The sequence below is a fragment of the Papio anubis genome, chromosome 16, assembly GCF_008728515.1.
Source record: "Papio anubis isolate 15944 chromosome 16, Panubis1.0, whole genome shotgun sequence".
NCBI classification, from domain to species: Eukaryota; Metazoa; Chordata; class Mammalia; order Primates; family Cercopithecidae; genus Papio; species Papio anubis.
The window spans coordinates 43,828,432-43,850,375 of NC_044991.1; the positions used below are offsets into that span (position 1 = coordinate 43,828,432).

General features: G+C 37.3%; 1 protein-coding gene and 1 pseudogene across 3 annotated transcripts in view; one reads left to right on the plus strand and one right to left on the minus strand.

Annotated features, from left to right (window-relative positions):
* The window catches only part of MACROD2 (mono-ADP ribosylhydrolase 2), a 2,100,238-nt gene that overhangs the window by 1,506,894 nt on the left and 571,400 nt on the right, over positions 1 to 21,944 (minus strand). The window lies entirely within an intron of this gene.
* Positions 3,817 to 4,326, plus strand: LOC108580791 (annotated as a pseudogene).

The window sequence follows — 21,944 nt, forward strand, 5'->3', positions numbered from 1 at the left end:
GTCTATTCTTATATATTCCTTTTCCAAAACATCCAATGTATAGCTATATCTCAATGGTAATCCACCACAAAAGTTGTGCAGGGAAGTTTTCCCTTCCACTTGGGCCATCTTTGCAAAAGGTAATAGTTGTGATGCGCAGTAGTGAACACCCTCAATCAATCTGTATTCCAGGCCACCTGGCATATTTGTAAACAAAAATATATTGTCAACATAATATGTCTATTTTCTTTAACATAACTTACAACGTCAGAAATTATGAGGTGTGAAGAGAATTGTTCTTTACTACGTTCTACATCTGATTCCATTACAAGAGAAGAAAAACATTTTCATGACATTCATCTGTTGCAGTGAAAGCAATACCATCTTTTCAACTATATATAATTTAATATTATTATTTAAATCAATATTTGAAAACTAATAAAGAGATTATTGAAGCACAAGTTGATTTAATTTACACTATACTCTACAACTATGCACTGCATCAAGGAACCAATTCCATTACATTTTGGATCCAATTCCTAGGACAAGTTAAATCTTAATTTTCATGTTTCCCAAAACAATCTACATGATAAAATTGCACAAAAAGACTGAAAGAGCTTGATAACTGCTTGAATGGAGACCTTATATCACAGAAGTTGCTCCTCCAAACCTATTAACAGTTACATTCATTGAAAAAGGAAAAAAATCATAATTTCCCCCTCCAACTTGAGTATCTTCTGCATAAAAAGAAAGGGTAACAGCAAATATAAGCAGTTCAAAAAATAATGCAATTAGTTACTAGTATTCATTTGGAATGAAATTTATGAGGAAGCAGAGCATCATTAGGCTTCAAAACAAAACTGCTACTGATAAAACATGCAGATCTCCAGTCAACATCTCTAATCGCATTCTACTATGCCTCCTTGCTTTCAGTTTCCACCTAAGGCCATTTAATACTGACTATGATCAGATACTTTTCCAGGAACTGGGGTTATAAAGATGTGCAACAATAGACGTAAACTATAAACCCTGCTTTTGTGAATTTAGAGTCCAAAGCCCTTATGTTTCTTTCCAAATAGGAGAGAGGGCTTTTCTTGGTACTCCTTTTAGCTAAAACTATTTAGTAGGAGGGGGAAATTTATTTCTCACAGTTCTGGTGGTAGGAACGTTCTAAGTTCAAGGCACTAGCAGATTTGGTGTCTGGTGACAGACTGCTTTCTGGTTTATAGACTTATGTCTTCTCTTCTCACTGTGTCCTCGCATGGCTGAAGAGGGAGGGAGGGAGGTCTCCAAATGACCTAATTATCTTCCAAAAGCCCCACCTCCTAATACAGTCACATAGGGTATTAGGATTTCAACATAAAAATTTTCAAAGGGACACAAATATTCAGTCTATAGCATAAAGAGAAGGGAAGGAAAGTGAAGGAAGGGACAGAGAAGGGAAGAAAGGGACAGGGAAAGGAAGGCCATTAAATTAGAGGTGAAGCTGAATGATAGACTACATGGGCTTAAAGGTGTAATTGGGCTGGGCGCAGTGGCTCACACCTGTAATCCCAGCACTTTGGGAGGCCGAGGTAGGCGGATCACCTGAGGTCAGGAGTCCAAGACCAGCCTGGCCAACATGGTGAAACACTGTCTATACTAAAAATACAAAACTTAGCTGGGCATGGTGGCACGTGCCTGTAATCCCAGCTACTAGGGAGGCTGAGGCAGGAGAACTGCTTGAACCTGAGAGGTGGAGGTTGCAGTGAGCCAAGATTGTACCACTGCACTCCAGCCTGGGTGACAGAACAAGACTCTGTCTCAAAAAATAAACAAATAAATAAATAAATAATTTTTTTAAAAAAAAGATGTAATTGCTATGAAAATGGTTATAAAAAGGTATAACTGATATGAAAATGGTTATCAATGTGTCAGTAATACTGTGCATTACTAACAATGGTTATAAATTAAGAGCTTTCATTACAATGATATTTGAATGACTGTCAGATTTGAGTTTTTCAAGGGCAAAGATCACATTGTATTCCTTTTTGCATCTCTAGCACCTAAGCATAGTGACTGACATAAAATAAATACCTGGTAAATGTTGAGTCAATCAATGACTAAATCCTACCTAATTATCATGGATTGGGCACAGGGCTAAAATTTATTAATTCTGACTTTGCCTTGAAAATGTCTGAAAAAAATAAGTAGAAATAATCTTCCATGCATAATTATCCCTATGTGATTTAAAAGAAATCACATAAAAATTACCAAAATAATCATGACAATCAATTTTATAGCAAGGCAATAAACAATTGAAAATGCTTGATGTAAAAATATTACTTATTTAGATATAAGACAGGTGATAAGAACAGTTTACAAAACACATTAATAATTTTAATTTAAAAGAAAACTGGTATATACAGTATTTATTCTGAGGTTTACTTTTTTCTATTTCATTATTTTGTTAAGACAATATGATATTAACATTTAAAGAGGTCAAAGAATATGTGAAGAAACTATCTCTTCTTAAGTAATTCTTCCTCTCTCCCCATATATAAATTCTAGCTCAGCCTATAAACTCATTGGATACTTGATACCACTAATAAATCAAGTGTGGTTTGTTCTCTGATAATGTCTCAGACGAGAACGGTGTGCATGGCAGTCATTGCTGGTGCACTGCCCAGATCCCCATGACTTGGACCATTTCGGTGCTGTTGGTACAACTTCTAGAACATGTGTCTCTTTGCCTGAGGGCTCCGTCTGGCCACTAGAGTGGGCTTTCTTTGCCTGTAGGCATGGAGCGCCATAACTTCTGGGAAATTCATGTCCTCCAGTGCTCTCATCCTTTAGGTGGGATAGCTCCGAGGCACGTGCAGAGTTCCCCAGTAGAAACAACCCTTCATTGCTCCAGGTTAACTTGCTTGTCACCCTTTTTTTAGCCTCATTCATTCCCTTTCTTATTTCCCCCACTCCTCTGTTTGTATAATATTTCCAGGGATCACTCAAGGTGAATTGTTAGCATTCTAATCTAAGAAAAACAAAACTAAGATGATATATTTTACAGTGTTAGCTTTATAAGATAAATGCAAAAGGTGAAAATGATGAAAAAATAAGATATAGTAGAAATGCTTCACACCAGTATTCTGAATGTAAATCTGAGTTTATAAGTGGCAGTCGGGGTAGAGGGAAAACTACCATGCAGTAATCATTTACTCAAGGAACAGCAAATATTTTTCATACTCTGATTCTAAAAATGTAAAGAAGGCACAGCCTTTGCTCTGAAGAAATAAAAGTCTTATGAGAAAGTCAGATACAAAGTGTGAAGGGGCCAAGTCTCCAAATATGGCCCCAATAATTCCTCCAATTTTTTATGCAAGCCCCTTTGCGATGTGGCTTTGCCTCTCCTCTAATCAAGAGTTGTAGTCTATTTTACCATCTCTTTAATTCTGAGTTGGCCCTTTGATTTGCTTTGAGCAACCAAATGCAGTGGAAGTAATATCTGGGATTACTACTCTATCCCTAAGGAGGACTGGCACTTTCACGTGCCCCTCTTGGAGCCCAGCATGGTCATGCTATAAGTCCACACTAGACTGCAGGATGATTAGAGCCACACAGAGGAGACACTGGAAGAAGGGAAGCCATTTTGGACATTCCAGTCCCTCTTAAGTTGCAACTGTATAAGTGACCTCAGGTACATAATCAAGGAGGAGAATCTCCCAGCTGAGCCCAACCAAGCTACAGGATCATGGGAAATAAGAAGTTGTTTGAAGCCAGCAAGTTTTGGAGTGGTTTGTTAAGCAATAACAGATAACTGATTCAACAAGCAATTACAGTGCAGTCTGATAATTCCACTCCTCGGATGACATCTCTCTGCTTCACGTGTCTCAGTCCCACCAGGCTAGCCCTGGCGAGGAGACAGCCAGATCAGGAGCCACTGCTGCCACATCAGGAAAAAGTTCCAGTTTCACTCTACCATCCAACACCTAGCCAGACTCGGTTTGCAGTTCAGTTGACTGAAGAGGAACAAAATAGGACAGCTCAAAGAATAAGCCTTATATAACATCTGCCTAAAGGAATTTATGACCCTGGAAGAGATAGATCAGATCAGAAAAAAAGATCTGTGCATATGTGATCTGTATGATGGACTTTGTTTATGGGGACCGAATTCAGTTTCTGCCATGCATACACATTTATCAGGAGGGCTATACAGATAACTGGTTGGTGAGATCCTTCACATTCCACCCCTGCATGGAGCCAGTTGATGCACCACTGCTTACAACCTATGAGATTAAGCGAGCCAGGCTCTCTCATCTGACTTCAAGTGAGCCACATTTTTGGTGGTTTTTGATTGTTTGTCACTGAGCCCAAAGAACCAGGCATTAGGAATTAAAATCATGCACAAAAGTTTCCTACGAATTTCCGGATGGCTGCAGATGTTGGGGGAAAAGTATGTGATATTTTAGAAACTTAGGGGGAAAAGTAGGATCATATTTTTATGTAAAGCCTGGACCCAATGTTTAAAAATATAATTGTATTTAGATCTTGAAAAAAAAAGAGAAAAGACAGATATTGGGTGAGTATCTACTGTAAGATAACACTGTGCAGGGACTAACCAAAGATACACAAAATGCAATTGCTGCCATAAACACACATTTTTGCTAGGAAAATGGCTATTATTTGTAATGATTAAAGGATACCCAAGTTATGTACAGTATAATTATGACCCTATGGACAAGAAAAGTTGAGAGAATAAAACATGGAAGTGTAGGCTAGATGAAGGAGTTTAGCTGAGATCAAAGGAGGCGAAAGTTGTGATCAAAAGAAGGAAAAGCCATCCAGGTAGGGGGAAGAGTTGAGTAAAAAGGCAGGAGGCTAAACAGGGATGACAATCAGGATCTGTCTGACAGAGCAGTGGAAAATGTGGATAGCAAGATGTAGTCTCTATTTTCTTACTCCACAATCCTAAAACAAGTTCCCTAAAAATATATGATGGATATTGGCCCTTGTTTCCTTTGAACCAAAGTATTAAGAGAACCACTTATGAACAGTAGCAAAATATCGCCCATCTTCTAATTACTGTTGAAAAGCAGATTTGCAAAATGTTTGCTTCTTTTTTCTCCTGGGGGATTCTTTCTTCTATTTTGTGGCAGAGAACATATCAGTCAACCACATGCATGTTGCTATGACTAGAATATAGCTGCTGAAACAGCTAGCCTTAATACTTAATGCTATCAATACCAAAAAATTCTAGCAATTACTTCATATTTCCATTTGCAACAAATTTTTAGTATATTTACAGAGAGTTTCAACAGTTCCTAATATCTACAATGTGGATGGATAGCATCTTATGCTTTGAAAATTAATAGGGAGACCTGATTTCCTGGACTTACTTAAACATAGCTAATATATTATTACCTTAATACTTTGTTCCCATTCATCAAAATTAAAAATAGAGTGCATTTATAAATTTAAGTGAAACACTGATTAGAGTTTACATTTTCTCTTTTAAACTATGAGCGGTCAGTCAATGCAATTCCATCTTTGTTAAATGTCTAGAACATGGCTAAAATAATATATGTGCACATGTATACAGATATCTCTACACCCATATATGTAAATACTAGTTTATGGCTTGTATAGATTCTGAGATTTATTAAATAAGACACCTTCACTGCTTCCCAGAGATAATAGTTATCTGACATATACAATTCTAAATGAGGTACCTTATCTCTCTCTTCCACACCTTCAAATTAATAGTGTTTTCCTAACACTCATTGCAATTTCTCAAAAGTGAACTTTAACAAACAAAGCATTTAGATGTTATGAAATGCACTATCTTAATGTTCATAAAAGTTATTGCTTACACCCTGCATGATTACTTAATTACTATGATTCAATTATCAACAAAACAAAATGCAGAAAGTAGATCTCACTTGCTTTCTTGCCCACAAGCCACATCCCATAATTAAATTGGAAGATGGTAAAAAATCTCCTCAAACAATGCAAGGGACCGGTGGAGCTGTTCATTCTGCTCATTACCCTTGGGTTACAGCTGAATCAGATCCTGTAGGCTGTAATGACTAGATCACCTGAGACCAAGGCTGCTAGTTAAGTGCACACTGCTTTAGGAAGTGAGTTCAGAGGAATGAAAACTGGACTCCCAGATCCAAGGAGCAGCCACCAATACCCAGAACCCACCCAGGTACCAGACAGGATACCTGCATAGAACTCTGTGCCCAATAAAATGATCCATTGGCCTGGGCAAGAATAATCTCAAACCTGTAGGGTAAATTGTGTGTACGGGTAGGCAGAGACCACGGTGTCTTTTTTCCTAGACAGGCTTCTCCCTACATTTAATCATTTACACTTATATTTCATCTCTCAGGGAGTGAATATAGTGTTCCCATCTTCATCAAGTGGTCTCATCATCATCATGATCATCATCATCATCATCTGGACAGACACTATTAGTGCTCCGCCCATATGCCCTCAGCTCTTACCATTTCAGGCAGGCCAAGCTGATTTCCAACTGTTAGCACTTGTATTTCATTGCCTGAAAGCTTCTCTGCCTGCCAAAGACCACGCTGCCTATGCAAGTGGCAGGCTGCAAATGCCAAGGAATTAATACCCCCACAGAGCAGTCCTCACCTAATGACTGGCAGGAGTTCATGGATAAATACTCCAGCTCCCTTATCTCTAGTGGGAAATTCTGTACACTTGACTCTCAGAATGCCACAGCATCATTAAGCTCCAGTTGCCCTCCTTATTGGCTTTTTTCCTTCTCTGCCCTACTTTTTCACTTCCCTATCAGTGTTCCTTGAGATTACCTCTTACATAAATTACTCATAGGAGAATCTTTGTCTCAGGGTTTGATTCTCAAGCAACTCAAATGGAAATCATCATCATCATCATCACAACAATAATAAGAGCACTCACTACTTACTGGGTTCCTCCTATATGGACTTGAAACTTTTACTCATTATTGTATTAAACTTTTAATTCTCACACATATAGCTATATTACCCATGCCTTATAGCCAAAAAAAAAGAGAGGCATGGGAGATTTAAATACGTTGCTGAGATCTAGATCACGGAATTAATAAGATTAGAAGACAGAATCTGTCCGATTTCAAACTCATTTCACTTATTCTACCATACTATGCTGCCACCCCTAGAAAGTAAAATTAAAATTATTTAAAAACAAAATTCACATGCTGAGCCCTACACTATTTTCTAAAAAAAAAAAAAAATATAGAAGGAATCATTTTTATTTCAGCTACTTAATAATAAATATCCAAGAATACATTTATCAACCTAACGATAGTTTCAAAAAGAGTCATCAGAAAGTGAAGTGGATAGTATATCCACATGGAACATTCCTCCACTTAATGTTTGGCAGTGTTTCCTTTTTGCCACATTAGCCTTTTACAGGAGCAGGAGACTTCCTTTAGAGGAGGGATAATGTCTTATTTGTGTCTGGATTCCCAGGAAGAAGCCAGCCAAATAGACATTTAGTGAATATTAGTTGAATTGACTGTCTTGAGGTCTACTAAATTGTAATGATATGGACATGTTTGAGGGAAATTAGTTTTTATAAGACTTCATCTGGATGCAAAGGAGACTGATAGGAAACAGAAACCTTAGAAAATGAGGAGAAATGAAATCCATGATCTTCGCTAAGTATTACCTATAGAGAAAAGGACTTGTATGTCAAAGACATCTGATATTGTAATGTAAGTGGTGTTTTGATATAATACTATCTTAAAACTTTTGACTTAATGATATTTTCAACTTATAATATCATTATCAGGATATAACCCCGTTGCAAGTTGAGGAGCATCTGTATTTACAATTAAGTTACTTTTAATAGGTCTACAACCTCCTATTTATAACTGTAAAACAGAAGTTTCTAAGTGTATGGAAGAAACAGTCCATGAGAGAAAAACAGAACTTTTAATTTTATCAATATGCCAATTATTTTAAAAACTATATATGAACAAACATTAAAATCCTAAATGGCTTTACCTTACAAAGTGCAGAGTAAAACTATACCCAGTTAAAATTAATTCATACCCTACATATAAGAGCTTAAAAGATGTAAAACTTAAAGAGACCAAGGAACATTATTTGAGATAGACTGGTTGTGTAAAAATACAGTTATAAATTGCATGCTGTGATAACTAGTTATAAATCTCATGCTGTTCTGTTCTGTCCTGCCTCGGATTTGAATCATCACTTTGTCCAGCGTGTCCACTCTGTATACACTACCAGTCCATTAGTCACTTACATCATCAGATAGGAAAACCTAATATATATAGGGTTTGGTACTATCTGTGGTTTCTGGCATCCACTAGGGGTCTTGGAATGTATGCCTTGAGAATAAGGGGTGACTATTGTATAGAACAGAGAAAGAAAACAAGGTACAAAAGGGGCAATTTTCTACAGAAAAATTTAAAAATCCCATAATTACATTTCCAAACCATAATTGGTTGTTTTAACATAAAAGATTATTTTAAAATTAAACCTATAGCAGAATCTAAAAATTATAGTAATTTACCATTTCATTAATTCATTATGTAAAATTGTACACTTAAGGTAGGAAGAAAAACTTTCCAAAAAGCAGAAACAGTATGAATATTGTCATATTTAATTGTAGATTATTTTACCCTATGTCCTATTATAAAAATTTTCAATCATGCAGCAAAGTTGAAAGAACTGTAGAGTAAAATCCCATGTACCCACCACCTAGATTCTCCCATGACTATTCTATTGTGCTTTTTTTTTTATCACATATCTATTAATTTAACCATCCTTCAATCCACTGGTTAATCCATCTGGTTTTGGTACATTTCAAAGAGATTTTCAGACACAGAAAAATTCTCCTTAAATACTTTTGCATGCATATGATTAATTATAATTCAACATTTGCTTCTACTTTATATTAAATTTACATACAATGAAATGCACAAATCTTAAGTATTCATTCATTGAATTTTGATAAATATGTGTATCTGTGAACACCCAAACTCCAATCAGTATATAGAACATTAAGTCATGGATTATTCTGAGGAAAATAAAAACTTAGTATAAGCTCCTTTTTCTTTTCTCTAATCCAAAATATTTAGAATGTTTAAAGTGAAACAAGAACATAGTTTTTCCTTAACCTCAAAAAATATTTTCAACTCCATTTCAGTAAATAAATAAAGAACAGCACATGAAGTGATGCCTATGGATTAGCTTGATTTAGAGCAGGGATATTACACCAAACATTGACAGTGCCATGTTGGCAACATATACATAGGAGTGAGGTGAGGGAAAGACAAAAGGGAGTGATGGCAACTGTGGTCAACACACCAACATTCAGCTCCAGCTAACTGATGCCATGCAGTCATAGGTGTCTCACGTCAGCAAACCTTCAGGCTATTCAAGAAAGGCTGGGAATCCAGATTTTTATGTGCAATATATTGAATTTCTCAAATGTTAACAATGAAATTATACATCTTTGAAACATTATGTGGTTTAGTAAAATTGGGTCTGTAAATCTCCCAGATTACATTCTGTAGTTTTGAGTTTCATGCCATTTGATGACTTGTGGTTCCCCTGTAGTAGTATTACGATCAGATCATATTCTGAGTCAACAGATGAATCTTAGAATCATATGATTTAAAGGATCTATTAATCAATATTTTTAAGACATGTAAGACTTGAGTGGTTAGATATACCAGATATACCATATACTATTACAACAGATAAACATAAAAACCAAAAGCAAACAGTAATACATCTCTTTCTCCTCAGGAAACATAACCACACAAAATGAAACCAATAATACCAGGGGTTTTATAGACACCATTCCCTCTCAAGCACATCATTTTGTTCACATATCCATGCATTCATTATATAGTGTGTATGTGTGTATGTGTGTGCTGTGTGCTGTGTATATATGTGCTAGGCACTGTCCTAGGTCTGAAGATACAAGAGTAAGTAAAAGAAAAAAACCAGTTTTATAGAGTTTAGTTCAGGAAAGATAGACAATAAGTTCATAATATGCCTTGTGATTATAATAGGAGAAAAGTAAAGCATGGTACATGTGGGAGGTTTATATGAGATGGTTGGAGAAGACTTCCCTGACAAGATGGACTCTGAAGGGAGATAAAAGGAATAAACAGAGAGGGAGCACTAAAAATATCCTGGGGAGGAGAGATCCATGCAGACAGAACTTGCCAGACTAAATGGGAAGACCTTAAATGCACCTCTAAAAAGTATGTCACCAAATGCAAATTAATATATGTGTGCTCCCCCTTCAGAGTACCTATTGTCACATAAAGTATATACAAATTGAGAGTGAAAGAACAAACATACTATTTTGGATTTAAGACTATGAAACCCTAGCAAGGCTTTATTACAAGCTTATTATTCAGAGGGATCAATTCTGTAATTAAGATGTAATACAATTTACAACTTCTGATGTACACTTTTTGCAGAATGCATTCACCACATAAAGATATCCCCTACCAACAGAATTCATAAGCACTAGATATTGCCAGGTGAAGTAAGATGGGGCTAATTATGGACAGTTGGCAGACCACTTTCATACAGAAAAATGGAATCTATATGAAGAATGAGAACATGAGCTCATTATACAGTCTTCAGAGATTATGCCTGATTTTTCTTTCCTTGAGCCTCTCCTAATGTAGAGCACGGTTATGAAAGTTAAAGAACCTCTCTGTTGCCAGCCCCTCTAAGGGTGCTGATAGCAGGTGGTGCTAATGTACCTCGACACAGGATTTCCTTGCTCAGAAGCTCAAAATAGGTAAAAGGGATTATGGCAACATCTTCACCTGACCCAGCAACAGCCCTGTCTTTTGTCACCCATCATGCCAGATTCAGAAAAGTCGATCTAACATTTCAATCAGAGACTGGCAGAATTTGCCTTTTTATACCTGTCAAGATTGAAGGTAATTGTGCTCCCAAGGCCATTCCACTTGAAGGAAATATATGGAAATTAGAAATATACCACATTCTGAAAGAAACTGCCAGTTTCTGAGCGCCTTTGTGAACTCTCTTTTTCTATTTAATATAAAAATAGAAGGGGAAGGGCAGGGGAAGGGTTAGGTTGGAAGCACACAGTGAAATATGTTTGACTGCCTGCAAAGTCACCACATTGAAGCTGCTACTGCTTCTTGCCTTGACATAAACACTTCATAGTCTCCAATTATATTAATTGCTCATGTGGTAAAAAACCATCTGGGGTAGTAAACACAACTGAGTTCACAGACATGATAAACTTGGAAACATCCTGAATGCAAACAAGGGCAACATAAAGATGTTATCCCAACCTTTTTAGTTTCAGAGTTTTATTTTTAATAAATTGGGACTCTTTTTAAAACGATGGCTATGTTATTAATTAAGGACATTGCCATAATGTCTTTAAAACTGTATGTGAATATATTTACAATATTACTGGTAACTGAAACTAAACCATAATTCTCTGTGAGTTATGAGACTATTAGGATCTTTAAAAGAAGGGCAAAGCAGTCTCAAAATGTAAAAGATCCCAATGTGTTCACATGGGAAACAGATTTGCTTAGCATCCAGGAACTGGCCACAGCTGCCATTACATATAATGCTTTCCTCCCAATCTACCTCTCTACTCTACTAATGAGTGGAAAAAAATATGATTCACATCCTAATCAGAATGTGCTACCTCTGTATTTGGGTACGAAGCAAGACCTAAGTTCTAAATTTCTCTGAAGGAAACAAAGTAAATTGTCTATACATTAGCATGTATAGACAGTTTATTTTTGAGTTCTCAGTGCTTATCAAAAATAGAGGATTTACGGCATATACGTTGACTATATCTCTTTAATTTTTTAAAAAAGTTATTCCCTAGGGAAACTTAGAAGTAACTACTTTGTGGCCGGGCGAGGTGGCGGGCGCCTGTAGTCCCAGCTACCCAGGAGGCTGAGGCAGGAGAATGGCGTAAACCCGGGAGGCGGAGCTTGCAGTGAGCTGAGATCCGGCCACTGCGCTCCAGCCTGGGCCACGACAGAGCAAGACTCCGTCTCAAAAAAAAAAAAAAAAAAAAAAAAAAAAGTAGTAACTACTTTGTTTGAGGAAGCATTTTTATGAAATACCTTAGTGGCATGAGTGCTGATATATTGATCTGTGCAGAAATGAGCCCAATCATGAATAGCTGGTTTTCAGGGCCTTCATATTATCCCCCTTCCCTAAATGGTCAAACCCAGTCCTTTTCGCACAGGTCCTTCCCTCACTCTCCCATCACTCTCCCTTCTTCTATCACCACTCCCGGCTACATCCCTAGTGGAAAAGCAGGAGTCAAGGGAGGATGGCCAGAAGAAGATATTTCTAAAATTCTGTGTATGATTATTGGTCAGAAAAGATAAAAGAGGTGTCAACTTGTATATGTGGGTACTTTCTTCAGGAAAGAAGTGCTATGCCTTTTCCTCCCCCTAAATAAAAGAAAAACATGAGATTTTGAGGAGGAGAAAATGTTTTAACTCAAAATATTATACACAATTGAGAAAATTTTGAACAGAGTCGCATAAGCTGGACAGAGAAAGGTCTTGATTTCTAGTGTTGCCAAATTTTGTCTCAGATAAAGTAACTACATTTTTAATCCATTGTTCATTCATTCATTCATTTCCTTACTCATCAGTTAGCCAGTCACATGTGAAATGTTTACTGAATACTCATTCAGTAAAACACAGAATACCAGGAAGTTCTAGGCACTGGGGACACACCAGCGAAACAGAACACGCGAAGTCCTGACTCTCATGGAGCTTACATTTGGAGACTGGGTTGTGGGGAGCATGGAGAGAGACAATAAACATGTAGGCTCGAAAATAAATGAGGTACTTTTTCAGAATGGGATACATGCTATCCAGAAAACAGAAGAGGGTAATAGAATAAGATGCCTGGAGTAAAGGAGGTGGGCGGTCAGCAGAGGCCTGTCTGAGGAGGCAGCATCTGAGCTGACACCTGAAGAATAACAAGGGGACAGTTAGGTGACAATGTATGAAGGAGTGAGTGGGACATAGTCATGTCCTGAGGTGGGTATCAGTTCCTTATGCACCCGGAGTAGAAAGAAGGCCAGTGTGGTTAGAGCTGAGAGAGTCATGCGCAGAGAGATGGGAGGTGAAGACTAGAAGACAGGCAAGAGCAGGCTCACAGTAGCTGAGCAGATTGTGGATTTTGCTCTAAACGCAGTAGGACTCATTAGAGAGTGTTAGGCAGGGGTGTAGTGTGATCTGATTTCTGCATTTTAAATATCATTTCAGATGCTGCATGGAGAATGGACTGAAGATAGGAAGTGTAACAGAGGGAAGGCTTGTGACAATAAGTTGCCATCTCTCCTCCATTACTCCAACCTTTGATTCACAAGCCTTCTGGCATGAGGACCAGGGATATTCTAGTACTGCCCTGAGGCCAAGAACTGGGGTTAGCCCTGAGAAAAGGGTGCATTTGTTCCAGTGTACAAGAGACTCTAGACAGCTTACTCAGGTCATATGCTCTACCCCCTCCCAAGGTTGGGACCTTGGACAGGTAATCATTCTCTACCTCAGTTTCTTTTCATATTTTAAAACGGGATCATTGTATTATAGTATCCCCTTCATGGGATTGTTCTGATTATTTATACAGAATAGTGCTTAAAATAATGGTGGAAACATGGTAAGCACTCAAGTAAAGATAGCAAATAGCACTACCACTACAATTGCCATTATATCAGTTAAGCGGATGTTATTTTGAGAACCAGGTTTGAGAAGAAGCAAAGAAGCTGACAATAGAGATCTAGTAAGGAGCTGCATCAGATTTCTGAGAGGCTCCTGTTTTCGTCCTGCCATATGTATCCTGAGGAAGATTGTCTAAAATGGGCAAAGTATGAGAATTGTCTGCCTTCAGACTATGCTGGAAAATGAGCAGGATGAACCACTGGTGCCATTTTCAACTTTTCCTTTTGGTCATTTAGTTGGTTTGAGGCAAGTAGATGAGCTGGAGAAAACAGAAGTAGACATTCTATACATTAATAGAGCCCTGAAGCTACTTTTCAATAGAAACCACATGGAACTTCCATTGGTGATGCCCTGCTTCACATCCTCTTAGCACACCTCTGAGTTCATCTGAAGCTACCTGGTTCCTATAATCACCAGCAGCTCCCCAACTTAAAGTACTTGTGTCTTTCTGCCTCTCCACCTGCTCAGCCCATGTTTAGGGCAGGCTGAAAGTGCAAGAGGTTAAACACCCCCAAGAGAAACCACAAACAATGAAGAATGGGGTCAGTGAATAAACACTCAACTTCCCTGTCCCTAGATGTAGACAATTTGGAGGCTATTTTATACAAGATCTATAGCAGGACTTAGTCCTAGTTACTCTTATCCTTAATCTGCTCATTAAAATCCGTTTTTAAAAGCTGTGTCACTCTCCCTCATTCTTGTTTCCTGGAACTACCTGTCAAACAAACTATCATATCTGAGTCACTGTGTCAGGTTTTGCTTTTGGAAGAATCCTAACTAGGACATCACATAATGCTTTCAAACAACATAGACCTCATATGAGCTTTCTTCCACAGTGAAGCAACATTTTCCAATCACTATCCCAATGATCAATCCCAGGGTAGAATGAGAGTGAACAGGGTAGAATAACAGAAAACAGAAGGAAGGGGGCTGGAGGGAGTAGGGAGAGCTCTAGGCTAATATCATGGCCAGGAAGCCACCCTGACCCTTTCTGACTAAACCTACAGTCACAGAGACAGGCACTTGCATAATAAAGATGCACTAAATGTCTGTGGCATTAATTATTATCTGACTCGGAATTCTGACAGAATTCAGTTAAAAACTGAACATGTTGAGACAGGCACTGGCATGAAGCCCCAACCTCATCAGATGTACATCTTAATTTACTGCAGATGGGCACCAAGTCATTTTGCCAATTTGGATGTTCCCAATAAGGTTTCACAAATAGATCTGTTCTCCAACAATATCTGCCTTCAATCAAAAGTGGAACAAATATAAAAAATGTGACTTAATGTATACATGGATACATAAATGCATGCACACATGCATGCACACACACACACACACACACATATACATTGGAAACACCAATGTTACCCATTGAGTTTCAGTCCAGTTAGGTTAGATTTTGTTCAAAGATAAAAATAACGTCTTATTATAATTTTGCTCCTAAAGATTCCTTGCATTTAACCATGTTAATACTTATTTATAAAGATGAACTGTCCCCAAAGGGAATAACATAAATAATTGCCAACTATGTCACATATATTCTCTATACCTCCAATTCTCATATATTATTCTTTATTCTTCCTGAAGCATAATATAAAACTAAGCTCATTTCTCTTCTGTTCAGGCTATGGATTTTCTTTCATTTTTCTGTATCCAGTAAAATCCTCCACTTGAGACATGAAAATTCAAAGTATTGGCTAGTCGAAATTCCACTTATGTTAATGGAGAATGCATTTTTAAAGAATAATTGTCACAGAGAATTATTTTATATTAAATGGAGATCCCTGGAAGTCAAAGTTGTGCATATTTATATATACACACATACACTCACATATATGTTGTTGGGTATGATGGGACAGTTCTTTGTGACAACTCTTTGAAACTGTAGGTAATTTCTCCCAATGACAAATAGTTCAAAAAATTTTACTTCTAAGAGTTGTAATGCTCCAGTTCCTTTATTTTTTTATTTTTTTGTCAAACCATGATACATTTCCCTCCTGTAACCAAGAGGACTGTTTCCATTAGATCAAAACTATTTTATAGGTTCTAATAAGTAAACAACTCTCCATAAACAAAGTGAATTACATTAGTACTAACTTTAATACTTTAATCTAAAAATATATACTTGAAGAACTAATGAAATCTTCTACTAATTCAATTCTAGAATACCTTCTTAGGATATGATATGATCAGGTTAGTTCTCGTGCTTAAGCCTGCTGGTGCAAGTCACTTCAGTGCCACCTGACCATATAACCCAAGGAAAGAGAGGGTCCTGGTAAAATCACAGCAGCTAAGGGAAGATACTGGGAGACCTTAACGCATAATTAATTCTTCCTTGCTTCTTCTTCTTCACTATATACTCAAGACTTTAACAGTTATTCCACCACAGCTTCCTAGTTACCTAACCAACACAATGCCCACCCAAGTCCTTGGCAAGACTTCTTTGAAAAAGAAAACTTTTTTTTTTTTTTTGAGATGGAGTTTCACTCTTGCTGCCCAGGCTGGAGTGCAATGGCATGACCTCGCCTCCACCTCCTGGGTTCAAGCAATTCTCCTGTCTCAGCCTCCTGAGTAGCTGGGATTACAGGCGTCTGCCACTACGCCCAGCTAATTTTTTGTATTTTTAGTAGAGATGGGGTTTCACCATGTTGGCCAGGCTGGTCTTGAACTCCTGATCTCAGGTGATCTGCCTGCCTTGGCCTCCCAAAGTGCTGGGATTACAGGCGTGAGCCACCGTGCCTGGCCAGGATAACTCTTATAAAGATACCTAACTAATTCAAAAGTACAATCTTAAATTCTAAAGGAATCTTGGTGGTTCCTTCAATCCTCTAAACCAAGTAGTAGTACTCAGATAAAATCATTCATTTTCTGCATAAATGTTTCTAACTATAAAGTACTCACCAGCTCCCAATATAGAGGGTCATTCTTCGTTTTTTATGCTTGGATCATTATCAAGCTTATTCTGGTAATAAGTCAAAACCTCTCTCCTTGCCTCTTTCATCTATTTTCCCTAATTCTGTCTCCAAGGACAACAATATATTTCATAGTTCTCTTTAGTAACTGTCTTTTATTTTTCTGTTCGAAAATTATCCTTCCCCTATTCCCCATCAATTAATGTTAAGCCCCTTGAGAATGAAGAAATTATTTTAAACCCATTTTTAGACTCTGAGGATCTGATCCAAAGTAGATGCTCAACAAATGTACATTGAAATGCTAAACATAAAGCAATCTCCATTCTCTTCTAAAATATATCTGTATTTGAAGATACTGTTGATCAACGAGATTATTCATTGATCCCAGTTATATGTAACATACATTATTAAGTAGATAAAAATTCTTTTCTATATTTAAGTCAATTTTTATACCAATGGAGGAAAATACAAGCATGGATAAAAGAACATAATACATATTTATATTTGAACGTCAGCATATCCTCCTTTCTTAAAGTTTACCACATCTGAAACAAAACTTGAGTCAAAGAATAAAAATCCAAATACAAGAAGACCCAGAAAGGTGACCCAGTTTTCCATCTGGTCTCTACCTTTAGTTCCTCTTTGTTCACCACTCACACTGAGGAAAATGAAATTACCCTTTCAGATAAAGCAATGCTCGAATCTGACAGTGTGGTCCTTTCTGTGTTTTAGGCTTTCATAGTTGGATCTCCATGCCATCCTCAAGAAACACACATGTAATTAATAATTTAGGTTTTAAAAGATAGAGCCTAGATATCCTTCTCTTTTAACTAGTTTTTTTTTTTTTTTTTTTTTAAATAAGTAGCAAGACTAGTAGCAAGAACATATCTTGTGCAGAAGAAGAACTAAATATTACAGGGATTGACCATCCATTTGGTTTATGGAAAATTTGATAAGTTAAACATAGTTGCTATTGCTTCAAGTTACCATGTGGACACATTAAAGTATATCCAAAAGTATATCCATGTGGACAAATTAAAGTACATCCAAAAAAATGAATGTCCAAACACAGGTAAGAAGGCTCTCAAATTCTTTACCTGGACTGTGAATAAGGCAAAATATGACTTTACTAGTGATCCCAATGAAAATGTTTGCAAAGAAAAGTGATTAATTATTGTAGTAAAAGAGGTATATAACAGTATATGAGAATTTAAAACTATATACTAGAATCTTTTTTTAAAATTATACTTTAAGTTCTGGAATACATGAGAATCTTTTAATATGATCAGATGTTTAGAAATCAGGGATGAGTACAACTTTATTACTTTTCATCCTCTTTTTTTTTTTTTTCAAGATCAAATGGTTCACCACTTAGTCCACCATAAACCTAAACCTAGAGGTCATTTATTTTCCTAAACATTTTTGAGAATCTTAACAGTTAAGAAATAATCTAAAAATTTATCATCATAAGTCATGTGGCTATGTGCTTCTTATAGCTTGTCAAAAAACAAAATTTTAACTAACTGAGGTTTAAAGATAGAACTGGCTTTTGTTAGCAGTTCATGAATTGAGCAGCATCCCGTCTACAAAACAGGGGAAGCTCCGATGAGCTGAGCAGCAGGTGTTGACTTTATAGACAGAAAGTGCTAAAGAAAGCAGAAATAAGGAACAAGAAATAAAGAACGAAAAGCAGATTGGTCATTTCAAAGTTACTTTCCTTATAAGGTTAAAGTAGACAGAATTTCCTTATCATCCAGGCTCAGGTAGACTGAGCCCTTTCTGATTGGTTGCTGTGAAAGCTGATTTTTGGAAAACTGCTCTTTCAGTTTGGTTATTACCTGGCACCTAGCAAGAGTGATTTCCATTCTGGTTTGGTCTGGTATGGGCCCGGTTGCAGGAGCTCAGTCCAAAACAACAGACTCCTATAAATTGGGTTTAATAAGGCTTCACATCTTTTGGCCCTTTATGCAAGGCTGAAAAAATAGCAAGACAAAAAAAGTTCAGCACACATGTCCATAATTTCTGATACAAAGGCCTAATCCCCATATATCACCCAGGGATTACTTGAAGACCTGAAACTTCAAGTTCACATAATTAATTCAGCAGTCTGAGCAATATATGTAGTAAATTAAAGCAGAGATACAGTGATTAACATTTTGAGAAACTGCCAGTAATGTATATTTGAACAACAGGCAAACAAGTCACCACATCTGAAGCATTCACTCTCTTAACCAAGAGGGTGGAAAAACTGCTAATGAAAACTAACCTGCTCAAACATTGAATGACTATAAATGATCTCAATCAGTAATAAGTAATGGCTCATGATACTGCACAAATCTTGTCCTTAAATTTTTTGTTAAAAATGTTTAGTTATACAGGATTGTTTTGTGCACAAAATGTGAAAGCTATGCTTCTTAGAAACCTGGGTATGAAAATCGTTATACTGCTATTGTCCTTCAGCACAAGCACACGTTAGGCCTTTGGGAGGTATGAAGTAAATGTGCTCTTAATAAAGAAATGAATGAATCTACAGTGAGTACAAATTGAAATCACCATATGGTAAAGAAAAAAACAAAACTCATTGGAATGTATCCACACAGTGAACGTCGAGTGCTGGCTGAGAGGAATGTTTAATGAGAAAATTGAAGCACAGCTTTTATTAGGCTGGCTTTAGAAGAGAAAATACGGGGTGGGGAGAAAAAACTTTCCACCAGGATTTGTTACTCCTTAGAGGCTTGAGGAAGCTCCTCAACCTTCCCTTCTCAGGGGTAGCTTCTTATAGGCTGGTGGCTCTGTGTCTGAGATACTGGAGTGCTATAGATATAGCTGGGGCAGGGCATTTAATTTCTATGAATCATTCAGCTTACCATTTGACTCTGATAACCATAGATGAGAACATTTGGTAAACTATAAAATTGTAGGCAAAACGTTATCTTCATTATCATTACTACCACTAATAAAATACCTGCTACATAAGTTTTCTTGGGTTTCTGTAATAAATTGCCACATGATTGGTGCCTTGAAACAACATAAATTTATTCTGTCACATCTCTGGAGGTCAGAAGTCCAAAATCAACGTGTCAGTAGGGCTGTGCTACCTCAGAAGGTGCTAGGGAATAATATTCCTTGCTAATTCCAGCTTCTGGTCACTCCAGGCATCTCTTTGCTTGGGACCACATGACTTCAATCTCTGTGTCCATCTTCACAAGGTCTCTTCTTCTGGGTGTCCCTGTGTCTCCAGTATCCCTCTGACCTTCCCTCTGTATCCCTGTGTTTCAAATGTACATCTGACTTTAAGCCTACCCTAAATCTAGGACGACTTCCTCTTGAGATCCTTAATTGTATCTGCAGAGACCGTTTCTCCAAATAAGGTCACATTCACAGGTTCCAGAGGTTAGGACATGGACATATGTTTTGAGATCCTACTATTTCAATCTACTACACCTGCCTCAATTTTTGACAAGTTCTTTCCATCCCTCCTCCTCCTACCTTCCCTGTCCCCAAACCACAAATGGAAAATAAAATAATTTCCAGAGATTGTGATATAATTTTGGCTAATTGCTTTGTATTCTTGGGACAATAAAAGAGAAAATAACAAAAGAACAAGTGGAGAAAATATTTGGCCAATTGAGTGTACACAGTGACTAACAGATTATTAACAACCACCTTTTGCTACTGACTGCACAAGTTTATGTCTCTAGGATGCGACATTTATAGGAGTTAAATGAAGCATAGTGTACTGATTTGAACAATGATTCTCTGTCTTGAGACTTAATAATTAATTCCCATTCTGTTATGTATGCCATAAATGAGAAAATTAAATGCACACTTAAAAATTTCCAGCCTGGGCGACAGAGCAAGACTCCGTCTCAAAAAAAAAAAAAAATTTAAGATAAATTATTTTTCAGTGCTCTTAATCATCTTGGAAGGTGGAAGGATACCAGCAGTTTAACCAACTCTGTAACATTAAAATGTACTCCACTAACAATTAGAGCTAATAGTTTAAATATAAGGATTTGACCTTTAAGCTGCTCTCAGTAAGCATCAATACAAATCCTGCAGAGAAGAGCATGGATTTTTAGAGCTATTAAAATCAGATTTTTTCTGCCAGAATATATGAATGTAAGCAGTGTGCAGGGAAACAACTGGCTATAATACATACATAAATCACACAGCTTTAGAAAATACCCCATTTGAGAACTAAATAAAAAATATGGAAGTGCTTCTTTCCCTTTTTGATGAAACCAATCACCAGCCCTTTGCAGGCTCTGTGACATTTCTGCTCTTTATTTTGTGTTATGGACATAAAGGAATGTGGTAGTTGTGGGTCTCACATCCCCTGAGCCTTATCAGTTCCCTGGGACTTTTAGCTTCCAATATCTGTATCTCTTTGCCTGAAAGCTTCCCCACAAAGCTGCAAAACACCGTATCACAAGGGCCCTGGGGACATTAACACACTTCCCTGAGTTTCTCAACAGATAACTGACAAAAGCTGGGGTACAATTACCCCAGCTCCCTTCCTCCTTCTGAGGGATGACTCTGCATGTAATTCTGTACCATTTCTCAGAGTGCTTCTATGGCAGTAAGCTTTGGTCACCCAGTGATAATCCATTCTCTTCCCTGTATCCTTGTATCACTTCCCCTCCTCCTCTACCTTCCAAATAAACTACTTGTGCTCAAATAGTTGTTTCTGCTTCTGAGGCAACCCAATCTAAAACATGGGAAAGAAAACACTATGACCCTCTTTGCTTAAAAATTTATCTCAAAAATGAATCTTTCTGAAACCACTGCCATATATTAAACATTGATATACTAATGTTAAAAATGAGAGCTCATATTTGTATAGTGCTGTGGCAGATACCACTAGTTAATAAAAAGACATGCCCTAGCCCCTTCTTCCTTTCCCAGAATCCCAATTTCATTCAAACGTTGAATGACTATGTGCCTCTGGGAAACTCAATCCTCCTAGGGAATAAACCTTGATCAGTCTTGGCAATCATGTCATTTCACTTCCATTTTCACTGACTGCTCAAGAATGGGCACGAGATGCAGTTTTAGCTTATGGGACAGAACAGAAAGTTTTATTGGAGGTGTGTGGGAATTTTTATTTTATGCTTTAAAAAGGACATGAAAATTATTGTCATATAATGACATGAAGAGGAGCCCATCCTGGCCTGTAAATGCTGTGTAATGAGGTGGTCTAGGAGTTGTGGTAGCCACACCACAAGCACGAAGTGAAAAGTCTGAAGACAAAAGCCAATACACTAAGTGTGGCCGGGCAGAAAGATAAAAAGAGACCTGGGTCC